General features: G+C 41.3%; 1 pseudogene; it reads right to left on the bottom strand.

Moving 5' to 3' along the window:
• Positions 1-3,669: 3,669 nt before the first annotated feature.
• LOC121704894 lies at positions 3,670-10,891 on the bottom strand (annotated as a pseudogene).
• Positions 10,892-16,929: the final 6,038 nt, after the last annotated feature.

Raw genomic sequence — 16,929 nt, 5'->3', positions numbered from 1 at the left:
AATTTGTCAAGCCAGGTTTTTCTCTTTAGGTTCAATGCGCGTTCACATAAAAAGGGCGTTTATCGCGTCATTTTACTCACCCCATCAGAAAATGGATAGATCAAGAGCGCTGTATAGGCTATTTCACTCAGGAGGAACAACTTATAATTATGAACTCCTACGAGGAGTTTAAGCACCAAATCACTGCGAGGGGCAACACAGTTGCTCATAATAAGGCTAGGGTGGCGTACTGGCAAAAAATAGCAGATCGTGTAAATTTGTAAGTGAAGTCTCCTGCATATTGTCTGCAAAATAAACAGGCCCATGCCACAGGCTGAATTGTTCGCCATTAATCCTATTGCAGTGATTTCAAGTTGAAAATCAACCACCCTATGCAAAAATTGCATACCTTATGTTTGAGGCAATTAGGTGTGCGAGATGGTGGGTTAATAAGCGCTAGGCACGCCAGCGACCAGGGTTCGACTCCGTTACAATTTTGTATGCGTTGCCTTTTCCCCCATCCAGATGTGGCGCCAGTACGTCATTGAGAACATGGGTTCAAGTGAAGAACAAGCACAAGAATATATTTCAATGTGGTAAAGTCAAAGTCAATGTGAAATATAGCTGCAAGCAGCAATGAGGGGGCCGAGCAGAATAGGCCGGAGTAGCTACGGCAACAAGATAGAACTCAGCAGGCACCCGCGATCAACGCTTTCAACAACTTTCACATCAAAACATAACTGACTTTGTAGGGCTGAAACAGGGCTGAGTATTGCCGCCACCGCCTCCGCCAGCCAGCCCCACCCACCTTATCACCCCTGCCCGTCCCACCCCGCCCCGCCGTTGCACACATGCATTAGAATTAACTGGATGGAACATGTTGTCACCAGTTTCACATCAAAAAATAAAAGATCGATAAAACACACGCAACTACAGAACAAAATGCAATATTGCTAATTGCAGCACTCCCTACAAGTCAAAGGTCACCAAATGTTTTGAGCTTCCTCCTAATGGGGTCATGAATATATGTAGTAAGTTTGGTTATGATACATGGCAGGGTTGCTGAGATATAAGCTCACTTCCTGTTTGGCGGCTTCACCACCAATTTCGATTGGCTGTTACGGGCGAATGCTTCTGTCAATTGTTGTCAGAAAGCAATGCACTGATAAGGCATGGTCTGAATGTGGTCTCTGCCAATTTTTGTGAGGATCCACTGAAATTTGTGACCTGCGAAAACTTGTACGTGTTTTGATTCAATCCAATATGGCGGCCGAATCAATTACGATGACATCACAAGTTGGCTTGGGTCGGCCTTAGTACCTCCAACAGTATTACCAGACACCACTAGTGCATTTTAATTCTAAGCACAAGAGCAGCTACAGGCTAAAAGGCATGTTTATTAATTACAGCGCCCCCTAGAGGTCAAAGGTCACCAGATTTCTTGAGCGTCCCCCTGATTGGGTCCTGAGTCTATGTACTTAGTTTGGTTATGATAGATCAATGGGTTGCTGAGAAATCAGTTCACTTCCTGTTTGGCGGCTTCGCCACAAATTTCGATTGGATATTACGGGTGAACGGTTTAAGTTCCGAAGACAAAACACCACAACTTTTGTGAGTCTTGGTCTGAAGATTATTTGTGTCAAGTTTGGTGACGATCGGACAAAATTTGTGACCTGTGAAGAATTAGTTTCACTTTCACTAAAATCCAAAATGGTGGAAAATCCATCATGGCGGAAAATGACGTCATAGGGAACTCTGCTTGGTCCAAGGATTCCAACGATACCTCATTTCTGACAATTGGGCCTACGGGTCAAAAGTTACGTACGTGAACGCACGTCCAACTTTGGCCTGTTGGTGGCGCTAGAGCCCTCAAGGTGTCGGCATTAAACTTGGTGTAATTAATCATTGGACTGTCCCCAATCAGTGTGCCAAATTTCACAACTTTTTACCAGACGGTTTTATGGGCTGCCATAGACTTCAATGGCAGAGGAAAGATGTTAAATAAGAAGAAGAAGAAATCATAGAAACACAATGGGTGCCTTCGCAGCTTCGCTGCTTGGCCCCCAATTATTTCAGGTGATTGTAGCCAAGGATTTGCAAGGCTATGCTCTTACCTTTTAACCTGATGTTGATTACCTGTAGCAAATAAAAAAAAGAACTTGACAAAGACTGGGGGGGGGGGTCAGCTCCACCGCCCTTCACTGTTTCAGAGGAGCTGGCCCTTGCTAACAATGAAGGGCTGCTGATGATGGCAGGGGTGGAAGGGGGCACGTTGCGTGTAAATTTCATTTGTGTAATTCACAGTAAGGTATGAACATTGTATTAGTGGAGCCGCCGACAGTGGATGTATTCACTCTCCAAACAGAGGTAGCCTAACTGTCAGAGAAAAGTGGCATGTATTCTCCTAAATGTTGCTAGAATTTCGGAAATAATTGGCTCTAATATGTTCCCCTGATTCTTCAAGGACAGGGACGATGAGGAGACACTGTCGGCCTGTGAGTCCAGGGTGACTATGGAGGTGATTCCTCTTAACAAGTCTCACACCGATAACATGACTTGCAGAATACAAAATGCCTATTATGTCACTGACATAGCTGTTGGTTGTGTAAGGGGTAATGGACGACACGACACTCGACTATCCAAGGTGGATAATGTTTGTCAAAGGTGGTGCCTTTGCCCCTTAAAGAGCAATCCCAATGGGAAACTCAACCGGGCAGTGCTGTAATGTAGCCTAACTGTTTCACATGACTCTTCCTTTTGATCATTTATTCTACAGAGGGGTGAGACGATAGATGAGCCCCCCACAAGACCTTCTCGTGGGATTGACAAGGTTTTGATCTAGGTTATTCCTTTTGTAAGGTGTGCCACAAGGCTTTGACCAGTGAATTATTATTTTAACCCATAATTTCTATAGGTCGGAACAGACACTGTAAGGGCGCTGTATAAGCGCAACCTTGAGCTGGACAATGACAAGAAACTCCTGGAGATCAAGAAGCTCAAGTTAGAAATTCAGCTCCTCGAGAGGGTAGGCTATGATGTTTAGGACCTAGATTGACTTTGGTTGAGCCAGACTGACCCTCTGAAATAATGTTATTTTTCTACGTTCAGCAAATGCGTGAATGAGCGAATAAAGAACAAATGTATGAACAAATGTATTTCTCTATATATTGTATTTCTTCAACACACAAAACAAAGGAAAGAAAGCAACGAAAAAGCACTAATTCCTTCCCTGAGGACACCTAAATTATATTGAACATTCACCTATGCAAATTAAATCAAAAATCTATCTGTTGGGGTCAGATGACGTCTGTGTTATGCACCTGTGGTTGCTCACGATAATTGGGTCACGTGGTGTTGGTGGCGGCAAGGTTCATAATATTACCTGCTAGGTGTTTTTGTGAATGAACAGAGAGGGGGTGATGGGGGAAGCCTTACTTTTTGCTGATCGCATTTTGATGACTGTTGAATGGAATAAGCTGTTGTGGAATACATGAAACTTGTGGATTTTAAGAACTGGATTTATTGACGTTCATGAACTGATACTGAGCTGTGTTGGATATTCTGGAGATGACTGTTTTCTACAATAAAGGAACTTAACTTTATCGCTACTGTAAGTTATTGAACAGCGCGTCGGGCAAGTTAGTCTCCCCTACTCAGCCTCTCGGCGACCAAAGTTTTGAGTCGCCCACACTATCCAAAAAACTGGTTGGTGATCGCCTGTCTGACGGCCACTCCTGTGGGATGGTCTACTGTGATGGGGTCCACAACGTCATCAGCCACCAATGGCACATGAGGGGTTCTCTCCTTCCTAATACTGGCAATGTTATGAAGCACCACACATGCAGTAATGATCTGGCTGGCTCTTTCTGGCTTCACCCTCAGGCCCCGGAGGCAGGGACTTGATTATTCCGAATGTCATTTCAATCCTCACCCTGCATGTGCTGAGGGCCCTGTTGAAGCGGCCCTCTGACCGACTCTGTGGGTCACTGTACGGAGTCATCAGGAACCGCATACAGGCATACCCTGTCCCCTACGAGTAATCCATCGTAACGGCCTATTAAAGGGGGAGAACACGGTGTGGTTAATGCGTTACTCCACATTTAGAGTTAGTGTTCTTGTGTAATTGGCACACCTTGCTGGAACTGACGGCAAAGACTAGACTCCCGGAAAATACGCGGGCCATTTGGCGTCCACACTGGTTACCATCAGCTGATGGTCACAAGTCATCTGCAAATGGCATTTCTTTTACATAGTCTGGATATTATGAAGCGCCAGTACAACGTTAGTACCTGCATGCATTTGCTCATCCCACATGATCTAGCCTAATACTTGAGTTTGGGGAATCCTGGAAATGGATGAGAGAATAGAACGTTAAAAAAAACACGTGCTATATACACCACACTGGCCATACTTCCATGATTTTTAGCGAATAACTATACAATAATATGGACTATTCAAGCCCTACACATAAGTACAGTACATAGGCCTAATGCTTGAGGAAAGAACTCCGCACGCACACATTCAAGACTGACGCTCTACCGCCACACATTTAGTGGTTTTGTATCACCTGAAAGTTGATAGAATCCTTCCTTCACGGTTTGATAGGGCAAAAAGCCAGGAAACGCCACGAACACGTCTAATAATTTATTGAGTGCAGCTACAACCTTTTGAATTGCACGGCACACCGTGTTTTTGCTTAGATTTTCCGCATCACCAACTGCATGTAAATATGTTGCTGTGGCAAAAAAACGCAGTTAAACACAGACACACTGCGCAACAGTAAGTGCACAGCTTCTTTTTGTGGCATTACCTACATAAGGTCCAACAAGAGCGATCAAATAGCGAATACCCTCTGATGAGAACCTGTATCTGTCATAAAGAATATCCTCAGGCAATGCTTAAAGATCGGATCTGTCCCGAAACACTCTCTGTCTCCGGAGGGACCCTTGAACGATGCGTGCACCGAGATCCACGGGAATACCTACGAATGGTGACGCCATTGTCAGAGGAGGGGCTAGGGAGCTGCGCTTAGTGCTTTAAGTAGCCAATCTAACCCGGAATCTTAGCTGATAACCTGCTCCTGAGGTTTGGTTGACAGCATAAGATACCATGGTGATACAGCGACGCTAAAACTGAACCACTTTCGTGTCACAGCATACCCTGGCTTTGAGCGCAACATACCTCGCTAACCCACTAATCGAGGTTCGTAGTACACTCCACTGAAATTGTGTTCGTATGTTTGTGTTGACATCGACAGGAACTTTTTTCTTTGGATTAGGCTACACAGAAGGCATCTGAAAAAATATTTATTTTCGTTGATCTCGAATCTCTGAAGTGATGTAGCCTACGTTTGAAGGTATGGCCATGGTCTAACATGTTCATGCTCTTCAACGGATCTTGGGTTCTCTGCCATTCTGTCTTTTCCCTCCAGTGTGTGTGTGTGTGTGTGTGTGTGTCGCTGTCTATGATGTGTCGTCACCGTGAACATTAATCTGTATTGGTGCATTCATGGCACTTGGGAATGAAAGGACCACCCCCATGGCTAATTTGTTTTTCCCACAGAAAGTGTTCATATGCTTTGCCGTCGGAATGTGTGACAAACACGGATGCCACACAAAGGTTAAAACATACACTCACTAATCCTAAATAAACAACTGTATTTGCTTAAAATATAGTGCAAGACGCTTGAAAGAAAGATATGCAGCTTTCAAGTGACAAAAACAGCAAATTCCCAAGTTCACATTAAAACTGTTGGACATGAAAGGCCACATGGACTTCAAATTAACTACAACGTAACAACAAAAGTGATGACGAGCCCCTAAATGGGCAACTCTGTTAGTAAAATCTAACCCCAGTTTCCGACCTCTGACTCACACATTACGTGACGAAAATGATACGGAATGATGATGTTTTCATCATCATTGGGAAAAAGGTTTTTCCGAAGCCCATGAACGCTAGGTAGCCTATACCTACACATGCGCTTGTACCCGGCGTGTTGTCGTCGACACAGAAACATCCTGTTTTCCTAATTTAGCCTATGTGTTTGATGGCTGCAGGGAAACGCTGTTATGTGTGAAATGTCAGAAATGTACAGGAGAAATTAGCTTTCGAGGAGGGTAATAGTTGGCCTACATGCAAAGTAAAATTAGTGTGTGTGCACGAAGTAGGCTTTGTGTGTGTGTGTGTACAAGACAAATGGTGTATGTGCGAAGTAAATGTAATATGTGTGTGAGTTTTTGACGTGGATGTGCAAGACAGAATTGTTTTATGTGCAAGCTTTTCATTGGCATGTGAAAGAAACCGTAGTGTATGTGCAAGAAAAAGTTGTGTGCGCGCAAGCATTTCATGTACATATGCAAGTAAAAGTAGTGCATGTATAAGAATTTAGTGCATATATGTGACCTATTTAACATGGACTGTTAACACTCAATATGTTCTGAAGAAGTCCAGACAACGACTGTACTTCCTTCGTCAGCTAAGGAAATTCAAAGTTTCTACATCCATCATGAAGGCCTTCTACACTTCAGCGGTTGAGAGTGTTCTAACTGGTAGCATCATCACCTGGTATGGGAACTCCACAGTTAGAGATTGTAGTACTCTGCAGAGAGTAGTGCGCTCAGCTGAACGTACTATAAGAACTCAACTCCCTGCTCTACAAGATATCTATTCCAAAAGAGTACTCCTAAGAGCCCAAAAGATTCTGAAGGACTCTTCTCATCCTAACAATGGATTATTACTACCGCTGAAATCAAGAAGACGCCTATGTAGTCACAAAGCCAGAACTGAGAGACTCAGGAGAAGTTTTTATCCCCAGGCCATCTGAACTCTGAACTCACACTATACTGACTTTGCACACATTCACTCCTCAGCACTCTCAAACATTTCCCAACTCTGAACTCACACTATACTGACTTTGCACTCATTCACTCCTCAGCACTCATGACCCCCCCCCCACACACACACACACACCTACATGACTTTTAGCACTTTTACATCCCTCTCCCTATGCTACAGACCTTTTATTTATTTTCTTATTTCATCACACGTCAAAACACACACACACACACATACACACACACACACACACACATATCTGACTTTCTCCAACTTTTGCACATCTCCATAGAACTTTTTATTTATTATTTTTGATTTCTCCATCTATCTACCCATGTCCTTGATTGCCTAGCCTTTCTGCCCCCACCCCCCACCCCACCCCCATCCCCAACACACACACACAAAAACACACACACTTACATCATCACTGTCATCACCTCACATACATACAGAACACTGCTTGCTACAGTAAGCCTCCTCTACATACTTGCTGTGAAGTATGCTGTGTCTACCATACTTTATGTGACGATAAACTTCCTTGTATCCTTGTATCCTTTTATTCTTGATATATGGTCTAGGGGGCGCCTCATAGAGGATGCTACTGCGCTACTTGATCAATAAAAGAGCTTAGCTACTGAAAAGTTACTTGGTTTTGTAAATAGCAACGTTACTGCCAAGCTACTGACAAATGTAGTTAAGCTAGTACAAGTAGCAACGCTACAAACACATTGGCATTAACCAAACTGCAGCACAGTAGGCTATAATGTCACATGGTAGCTGTTCGAGGTTCGGTCACAAACTCGGCATTGGATTCGCTACCGCTCTAGTTTAAAGGTGTATCAGCGATGGTGGGGTAACGTCACTTATGTTGACATTCAAACAGAACAGAGAGCTATAGCTCACTACTCCTTCCTCCCTCCCATGCAATTGAAACTCTCCTGAACGCGCATCTCGTCAGTTATTGGTTGGCCTACACAATTAAAACATCACATCCAGGGTCCGAGATGGGGAATAACGTGGAACAACAATGCAGAAATAATATTTTAACGTTATCATTTAGCTGACGTGATGGGGTAAGGTGGGACACTCTGATAGAAATAATTTTTACGGTTAAAATTAATAATTTAATTTCTAGACTAGTTTCAGTTAGCCATGTGGCCCCTTTTGGCTTTAAAACAAAGACACCCTCCCCTCTCCCAATGAAATGCTAATGTACTGGTTCTAAGGGCTATCAGATCCACAAGACAAAGGATGTTACCTTGATATAATGTATCCATGTGTTATGAAATGTAAATGTATTCATGTTTGGTATCATTGTAATAGTCTCAGTACAAGGATTGATTGTAAGGTCTTTGTAATAGTCTCAGTAAGGATTTGATTGTGAGAATGTTTGGAACATTCTATAAGTGATATTTCTGATATATAAGATATCTCTCCTCATGCTATTCAGATAGGTGTGAAGTAGGTGTGAGTAGGTGTGTCTGATGCCAAGTGGAGAACCAACCATGTTGGCTTGTTTTGGCGCCAAATTTCTTTCTTTGTTTAACCCATACAAAAGTGATTAAGACTAAGAACTAGAACATGGAGAACTGAAGAAGAGAGAGAGAGGTTGATCCAACACGAGGCCATGGCCTTTGTGCCATGGCCTCCAGACCATAGATCATTTTACCCTCTCTGCTAAACCTGATTCCTGAGTGTTCCTGAAGTTTGCCAGTCTAAGATTAATATTAAGTAATTATTCACTACAATTACTTTCAACTCCAAAGTGGAGAATGGCGGAAAAAGTTGGGGTACCACTGAGGTAAACACAGCATTGACCAAGGGCTAAACTTCGCATTAGCCTAATGAGTGAAAAGTTAATTGGCCTAAACAATATACCAAATTCTACCAAACCCAGCCTAGGCCTAGAAGTCTGACACACTCTGGTGGAATAACTTGTAGCCTATTTTGGTGTGGGAGGTCCTGATTCTTTAGTTCATCTTTTTAAAATAAAAATCAATGACAGAAGAATCAGATGTAGGCCTATGTGTAGACAGTCCATTGTTATGGATTTGTCATTTAAATAATAAATTAATTTTAATAAAAGAAAAAATATCTGATAACCAGTACAGATTATGTAGCTTTCCGGGGGGAGAGTTTGTGAGGACCTTGATCCAGACTACAACAGATTGGTTTGCACTCGTAAGGAGAGGAGCACTTGGCTAATAGCATAGCCTACTCCTTATGTGCTCAATGAGGTACAGTAAGTGGAAATTGAAAGCGGAAATCGAAACTGAAACAATGGTTGAGCTTCCCGGAGGTTCCTGGAGCTTATGTTTAGGCTAGGTTCTCTTTGCCTACGTCATGTAGTCATTCCATTGCCCACTAGGCCTACAGCACCAATAATTGTGGCACGTGTGATTTTGTAAAGATTAGCCTAGGCCTAATAGTTTTTGAGGGATTTTTTTGTCCTTAAGAATTAGTTTCAGCTAAAAGTTTGTTGTCCTTTTTTTTTTTTACCAGGTTGAATTTATTTTGGAATTTATTATTCAAGGTTGAATTTATTTTGGCGTTTTTATTTACAGTCTAGCTGAAGCTGCAGAGTCAAGCGCAAAGACGACGGTAGCAAGGAAAAAACTGATTGCGAGGCTCTGGGCCCTGCAAAGATTTGCAATTTCCACCATTTCTGCTGTCTGCAGAAAATCAATGTTCCAACAAAGGATCCACATAGGCTACATCAGAAACAACGAAACAACGTATATTTTCCATATTTATTTGATTTGGAAAGATAGTTTGAATAAATAGCATTTATGCATATAGGTGTGGTAAAAAAATAAATAAAAATACAGATGGCCTATCAATCAAATCAAAGCTATTTATCAAGTTACAGTGCAAGTAAGTAGTAACACATATAGATGTAGGCCTATAGTTCAAAATATATTGTGTGCATTAATAAATAAATACATAGATACGTACATTAATAATAAATAGGTTAAATAAATTACACAGATTTTGGCCTATAAAAGGTAGTTGGAGCTCTGGAGAATAAATCTGAGTGTGGACAATATCTGTTGTCGAACCACCTCCCACGCACAAATACTGGATTCCTGAAAAGAACATAGTAATTAATTATTGATAATAGGCTATTATGCGACAAAGAAGATAATATTGCTGAACGGTTCCAGTCCTCACCTTCTCTGTCAAAATGTTTGCTATTTTGTCAAAGAACGTTTTCAGTGCAGTATTTCTATCCTGGAAATCATTCAGGGACGAATGTGTTTTGCTCATAATCTGGTTAAGAAGAAATGTCAAATTCAGATTAAAGAAAACACTTAGAATTAGCTGTCTTTGTAATCACTGTTTTATCTGTTTCACTCACACATCTGCTCTCCTCAATCTGACGATAAATTAAACTCTGAAAATCCTCCAGGTTGTTGTTCCAGCTGGTCGGCATAGAGTCATTCGCAAACAAAGTGTCGATCAATTTGAGAGTTTCATAAGCCATCTTCTCTGCACCAGCATTCTGTAAAAAAGATGAGACGCGGGTATTTAGTTAGGCTACGGTATCCACTGCAGCCACACCAATTAGGCTACTTTTCAAGAATGTCACTCACATCTGCAGCCTCAGAGGTGTTAAATGCAGAGGATGGGAACGTAATCTGACGATAGTGATCAAGGCACTCCACAGGAAAGCGACCACCCTGCGAGATAAAGCGGAATGACATCGTCACTGCGTGATTGGCCCACTGAAAACATTAAAGCCTTGCTCATAGCCTACGCTTTAATTTACCACGCTTTCCAGAAGGCTGTAGGATTGGTCTACCAATCTTCTCTGTAGTCCGCATGTAGGCTTTATGGGTACTGCGTTGATATGCGCAAAGCATAGAATGATTGTCAACCAGGAGCAGCTCTGAAGTGCCATTCTGTCTGTAGGTCAACGATGCTTCAACTGAAAAGGAGGAGCACACACACCATACCATTACACTGCATATTTCATAAAAGTAATAGCTTATTTTTTTTATTCCGGTTGTAAGCATGACCATACCTGCTGGTTGTGTGGTTGTAGATCCAGTCGATCTTCTTGTGGTTTGTCTTCCATCTCCACCAATGTGGTTTTATAGAAAGATTCGAATAAGAAGTGAAAGAGGGAGGACACCGTTGATCAAACTTACGAATTATATCAGGGATTTTTTTTAGAAATCGCAGCTGGACATCCTGAGCATTTTCCATTTGGCGCTGTTGCGCCTTTTTTTTACAGCAACTTCTGACTATCATAACTGCTCAAAGAATTAAATTATACGTAATTTATAAATGGTTTGTTTCAAAGTGTTTCTCAAGTGTTCTCTCTCTCTCTCTCTCTCTCTCTCTCTCCTTTCTCTCGGTAATACTTTATATGTTGTGTAAAATTGACGGCCCTGTCAAAAAGTTAGACTTTGTAAGTTATAGGCTACCTCTCCTAGATTTGCTACTTTATAGTTTTCTATTTCAATTGGTATTCCTTTGCTAAATAAACTGTGCATTGTCAACTCGTCTATAGACATCTTTAGCTATTTGTGATTCTGAACCTTTTTTTTTATTATTATTATTTCACTTGCCATAGGCCTAGTATTTATAGATGGTCTTTCTAATAGTGATCCCCTGCACTTCAGTCTGAGTCATGAAATGTCCTGAAGCTGACCTGAAATGTATGAATCCATGTATTTGAGTAGGTTATACAGAACGCTAGGCAGGCTGATACAAACTTGTACAGACAGATTGCATTCCATCTAAAAACTTCCTAAATCACAAGTTGCACCCAGCTGTTATATTCGAGGTAAACTAATTTATTTTTGCAGTCATTTGGCGTTTTGGTTCTTTGCCGCACCACCACCGTAGCCGCTGAGGAGGCCACAAAAGCGGAACAGTGACATTGGAGTTCGGAAACATCCTCTTGTGGTTTCCATCCTTCATGCATACCGAAGGCTCCTTATGATGCTCCTTGTTTTGGTATTGCTTGTAATTGTTGTTTCATTTGTGAAGTGACGTTGGGTGTATTGAAAGGTGTTTTATAAATAAAATGTATAATTATTTTATTTGTATTATTGAAATTAACATTTTATTCATACAAGCCAATGACAGACCTCAACAGAATCAATGTTAATGTCACATTCGTCAAATTATTTCACTTCTTCTTAAAGGTGTTAGCTATTGGACACTTTATGTATCATTTTATGTATATTATTATTATATTCGACAGGAGCTGACGAAAACTAAAATACTAATTATTTGTAGAATTTTCGATTTCTGTTAATAATAACAACTTAAATGGGCCATTGATGGTGTTTTTTCCCTGAAGAGTTTTTTTTTTTCGGGATTTGTAATTTTCAAAAGTGAGTTTAATTAAGAAAAAAATATCTGAACCTAATGAATGGCATTCCTTTACAGACCATCTAACAGAAATCAATCATATTTATAATGAATCAGCTACCAATATTCATTGTAACAATTCCAGGACAGACAATAGTTTCTGGTAGAATGTCCATTATGTTATGATGAATGTGCAATTTGGGACAATCATGCACTATGGGGAGAATTCTCCCATGTGCGTAAGTGTGTCAAATAAGTCAAATAACTACACGCATTTCACTCTCCCCTTCAAATTCTCCCCTTGGCTTAAATCTGTCATTTACGCGTGATAGAAGGAATTACGCGTTTTAGGAGGAGCAACCCCCAAATCTGGGTGTTTCTAATACAACTCTTGCGCATAGACCTCTGAAGTTCGCCTACAAAAAAGCTGCCATCTGGCATCTGGCAATTTTTCCTATCGGAAAATAACATGGGGATTTTAAATTATTGCACCTGTTAAACTCTTGCGGGGACGAAAAAGTCTGAAATGCAGACGTTTTCCCCAAAACACTTTTGTCCTCTGCCTTCAAGTGGATACTGTGATCTCTGGGCCCAGTTCCCCGAAAGCATCTTAAGCCTAAGAGCGTCGTAAAGTCCCTCTTACGAACGCCTTAAGATTTGCCGACTGTTTCCCGAAACCATCGTAGCTTAAGAGCGTCGTGAAAACACTCGTAGATCTACGAGTGCTCCAGAGTACTCGTTACCGGCTAAGAGCGTCTTAACAGTAGGCCTACTTCTCACTGAGGTCACCAACAGGACATACAGAGGAATTACAACTTAGAATACATAATCCAACTTACGTTTCCATTCTTTATTGTGTTTAGCCTACATGTGATGAATCAGATTTTAGCGTGCAAAATAGCCTACATTTAATAGTCATAATAATGTGATGAAAAGCGGACAAAAATGCAATCAAGTTATGAAACGAGACGTTGCCAGAATAGTTTGACATTATCTTTGCTGAAGGCTATATTTTATTAGGCCTATGAGGTAAAAAGCAGAGAACGCAACATGTGGTTTAGTCTGTAGCCTACTGCATAAAAACCTAAGCCTACAGATTTCCTCTCTTTCTTACTCGACTTCTTTCTTATCTTCAAACGTGTTCTTAAGTGACACCGCGAAAAATTATTGCATGGTGCAACAATCTAATCTGTCTCTGTGTGGTATATAACCTACTTGGGATGCTTACATGCAGATGTCAAAGTGTTTCTATTTTCGTATTGATGTGAATTAATGTGTAGATCCGAAGTTTAATGGTAGGCCTATAGCTGTGATGTGCAGTCACCTGACATCACCATCAAATCAGAGGATATTTCAGAACTATTAACGTGGACAGCTCCCCTTAAGAGCATCTTAAGAGGAGTGCACGCGCGTTCACGCTACGAGCATGTTCGGGAAACTGTCGGAAAAACCAAATGAACGATCGTAAGATGAATCGTAGAAAACCCTCTTAAGAGCGTGTCTCCGTCGTTATCAGGGAAGTGTGCCCTGGACTATTGTGAGCAGCTTTATATTCGTCTGTCTCTTGATGTGTCTCTTGATTCGTTTGTAATAGAGGCTGATATTGTTCCCAGTCCCTCCCAGATCCCAGTCTCTCTACTGTATTCAGAAGGTCAATGAGAAAGTCCACGTTCCACGTAACAACCTAAATTAACGAGGTGGTGGATCAGTCTGGTTCTATTTTTAAATAAATCACCCTCTCATAAGGCCACCTTGATTTCGAACTTGGCACTGTCAGACGCTGGAATGGGAGAATATACGTAACACAGAGGTGCGCATCTGGAGTGCGTAAAAAAAAAAGATTACGCGCGGTTTACGCGCGAATGGGAAAAAGTATTCAACCCCTATGAAAACCATTTTTACACTTAAAATAAACTTTTGTCCTATTTGCCCAGTCAGTGTTATTATCGTGAAAATGTATTTTTATATAATTTTCAAAACAAATGTGTTTTCTCCTGAGTCCCAATATAAATAAATTAAAAGCTGGGGGTCGTTTCTAGAAAAGTTAGCAACGACGTTGCTCAACCACCATGGTACGACGCAATTTGCGACCAAACACCTGTTTCCAAAAAGCATCGTACCTGTGTCGCAATTCGCTACCTCCGACGTTCGAACACCATAGTTCCAACAACGTTGTTGATGATGCAGCGATACATATCATTGGTGGAAACAGTGGCAACGTGTAATACCCCACCCCCTAGAAATGTTCTGTCACGGCCTATGTCGACATGTTTCTAATCTAAACCGAGTAATTAATGCTGGTATTGTCATTGCCATCAGCCAAAACCTAAACCTATTGCAAGCATATAAAACAGTTAACTTAAGCAGACCAATATGAGTCATTATTTGTGTTAAATATCTGTGTTGGAAAAAAAATATAGCCTGGACAAATATCTGGGTATCCCATAGGTTACCAACTGTCTCGTGGCTTAACGGCAGCGCGTTGGTGCACTGCCAGTAATGTGCAATTGTAACCTCCAGCAATGCTATGGTATGGTATCCCACAGCAATGTTATGGGATCGTTTAATGGCTACCTCTCATCCATCTGTCCTCTGCGTGTTCCGTCATCAGGGTTACGTCGTCTCCAGCAACTATGGTTCTTATTGCTCTCCCCTACTACAGGTCGAGAAACACTGACGCAGTGTCACGATGCATCGTACTATGTAAGTTCCACCACCATAGTTCACACTATCGTTTTGGGGAACAGTTGTGTCGTACTTACATATTTGCAACCATGTTAGTTGCTACTGTAGTTAGCAACGATGCTTTTGGGAAACGCACCCCTGAATATTAAGCTGTATTAATGTTATATAAGATGGATAATTAATGTTGTGGTGGATATTATCTCATCATGAGATTTTCATGGCCCAAACATAACCTATTGTCAAATTATATCAATTATTGGTCAGTAAATTGGAGACTTGTTGCTTTAAGAAATCCAACACAGGAGACAAAATGAGGGTAGACAGGAGATAGAAATCAGGCAATTGAGGAGAAAGAGGAGGAGAAGAGATGGAAATGATAGGTGAAGGGCCCTCTCAAGTTGGTGAGAGTCAAGATGTGACACACATTTGTGTCAGAAGGTAGCCTACAAGCTCTGTAGCCGACCCTGCAAATTATAAATGCAACATTCGCTACGATACGATTGAGCAGGATCCAATATAAATATCAAAAGCCAATTTGGGAAAAAGTCTTGAGGTGCATCTGTGGTGCAAATGAATCTAAAAAAATAGAATATTGTGGAAAAGTATGTTGGTTCAAGTTATAAACAAAACATGTTATACTCTGAACAAATATATGGTTCTACTTCATTGTTGACAAAATTATCATGATGCCCTTTACATTTCAGCCCTCTCTATGGTTTAGTCTTCCATATGCCTATATAGGCTAAATGAGTGTGATTTATGTCAATTTGGCTACAGTCTTGTGCACACGATGACATGATGAATGCACAAATGGAAATAGGTTAAGCTTTATGTGCAGCACAATCAAGGAGAGTAAGAATAGTACACGGAGCAAATTTCTGGTCGTCACTGCAGTGTTTAAAATCACAAAAATGTCTCCTAGACCACTTCTGTATAATACGTACAGAATAAGGTCAGGGGCAATACTGAGAACGTCACAAAAACGATAAAATCAAGGAAGTCTCAGCGCTCAGATAGAGCATATTGGATATGGGCTATAGCCTTAAGGCCCGTACACACCAGATACGATACGAAATAACAGTGCGAAAATGCGAAAAATCGGACTCGGTGTGTACGGGCCTTTAGTCGCGCTAGAGGGCACAGTCCTAACAAAGTTAAATAGGCCGACTTCTGTTCAACGAAGCATCAAGTCCTGACTTGGACCGAAAAACACCTGCCCTTTCTTAACCTCTAAAAATGATTTCCAACTGGTTTCGATCACTTGAAAATTGTGTTTATGCACTATAAACAAAAACAGAACAAACCTCATTATCATGAACATGCCGGTGATTCATAGCTTAATTAGAAAGGTTAACCGAGAATGATATATTGAATGGAATGCAGGGAGGTACCGAGAGCCGCCATAAATAGTGCCCAAGGACGCGCTCTCGACCCATTACGAGATGATAACTGGATGCACTGGATGTGGGCTACAGTACAAAATAATCCAAGTTAGCCAACAGAACCATCATAACCAACAAAACAGAAGACCCTTCGGACGTTGTAGACGAGCATGATGTATGCTTTGGGTTTGAGATATGTTTTGTGTTTTACATGTTGTTTCGCTATGGGGTGCAAATGGAAGGAAGGCCGTCTCAGATATCTAAACGAACAAAGCCTCCAACTTCTCTGGGAAATGGTAAGCTCTATTGCGAGGTTCACAGACAGCAGAGGATGGAGTGTGCCTGTCCATTTAATTTCTGGTGATCTCTTATCTGATAGGTTGACAGTAGCCTATGTGATTGACTTAAACATAAACAAAATGTTCGCATTTTTGCCCTGGAACTAACTTTTTGACATGAATCGGCAGGGGGGTCATTTCCCTTTTCAGTGCTTGGAGGAGAAGTCCAGCCAACATCTGGTCCTCAGGAATGCCATTTTTGAACATTCCAAGCAACTGGACGTGAGTCAGAATATGGTGTATGTAGCCTATGGTACCTATCGTTAGAACATCCAACAAATAACTTTATTTTTTTCTATGGAATGTTTTATAAACAACCAAGGTGAACATGACGGGTGTATTTGGCACATACTTATGGTGGGGTAGTTGAATTAGATAGATTAGGC

This window comes from Alosa sapidissima, chromosome 3 (genome assembly GCF_018492685.1).
Source record: "Alosa sapidissima isolate fAloSap1 chromosome 3, fAloSap1.pri, whole genome shotgun sequence".
Classification (NCBI taxonomy): Eukaryota; Metazoa; Chordata; class Actinopteri; order Clupeiformes; family Clupeidae; genus Alosa; species Alosa sapidissima.
This window is presented reverse-complemented; position numbering and strand designations above follow the sequence as displayed.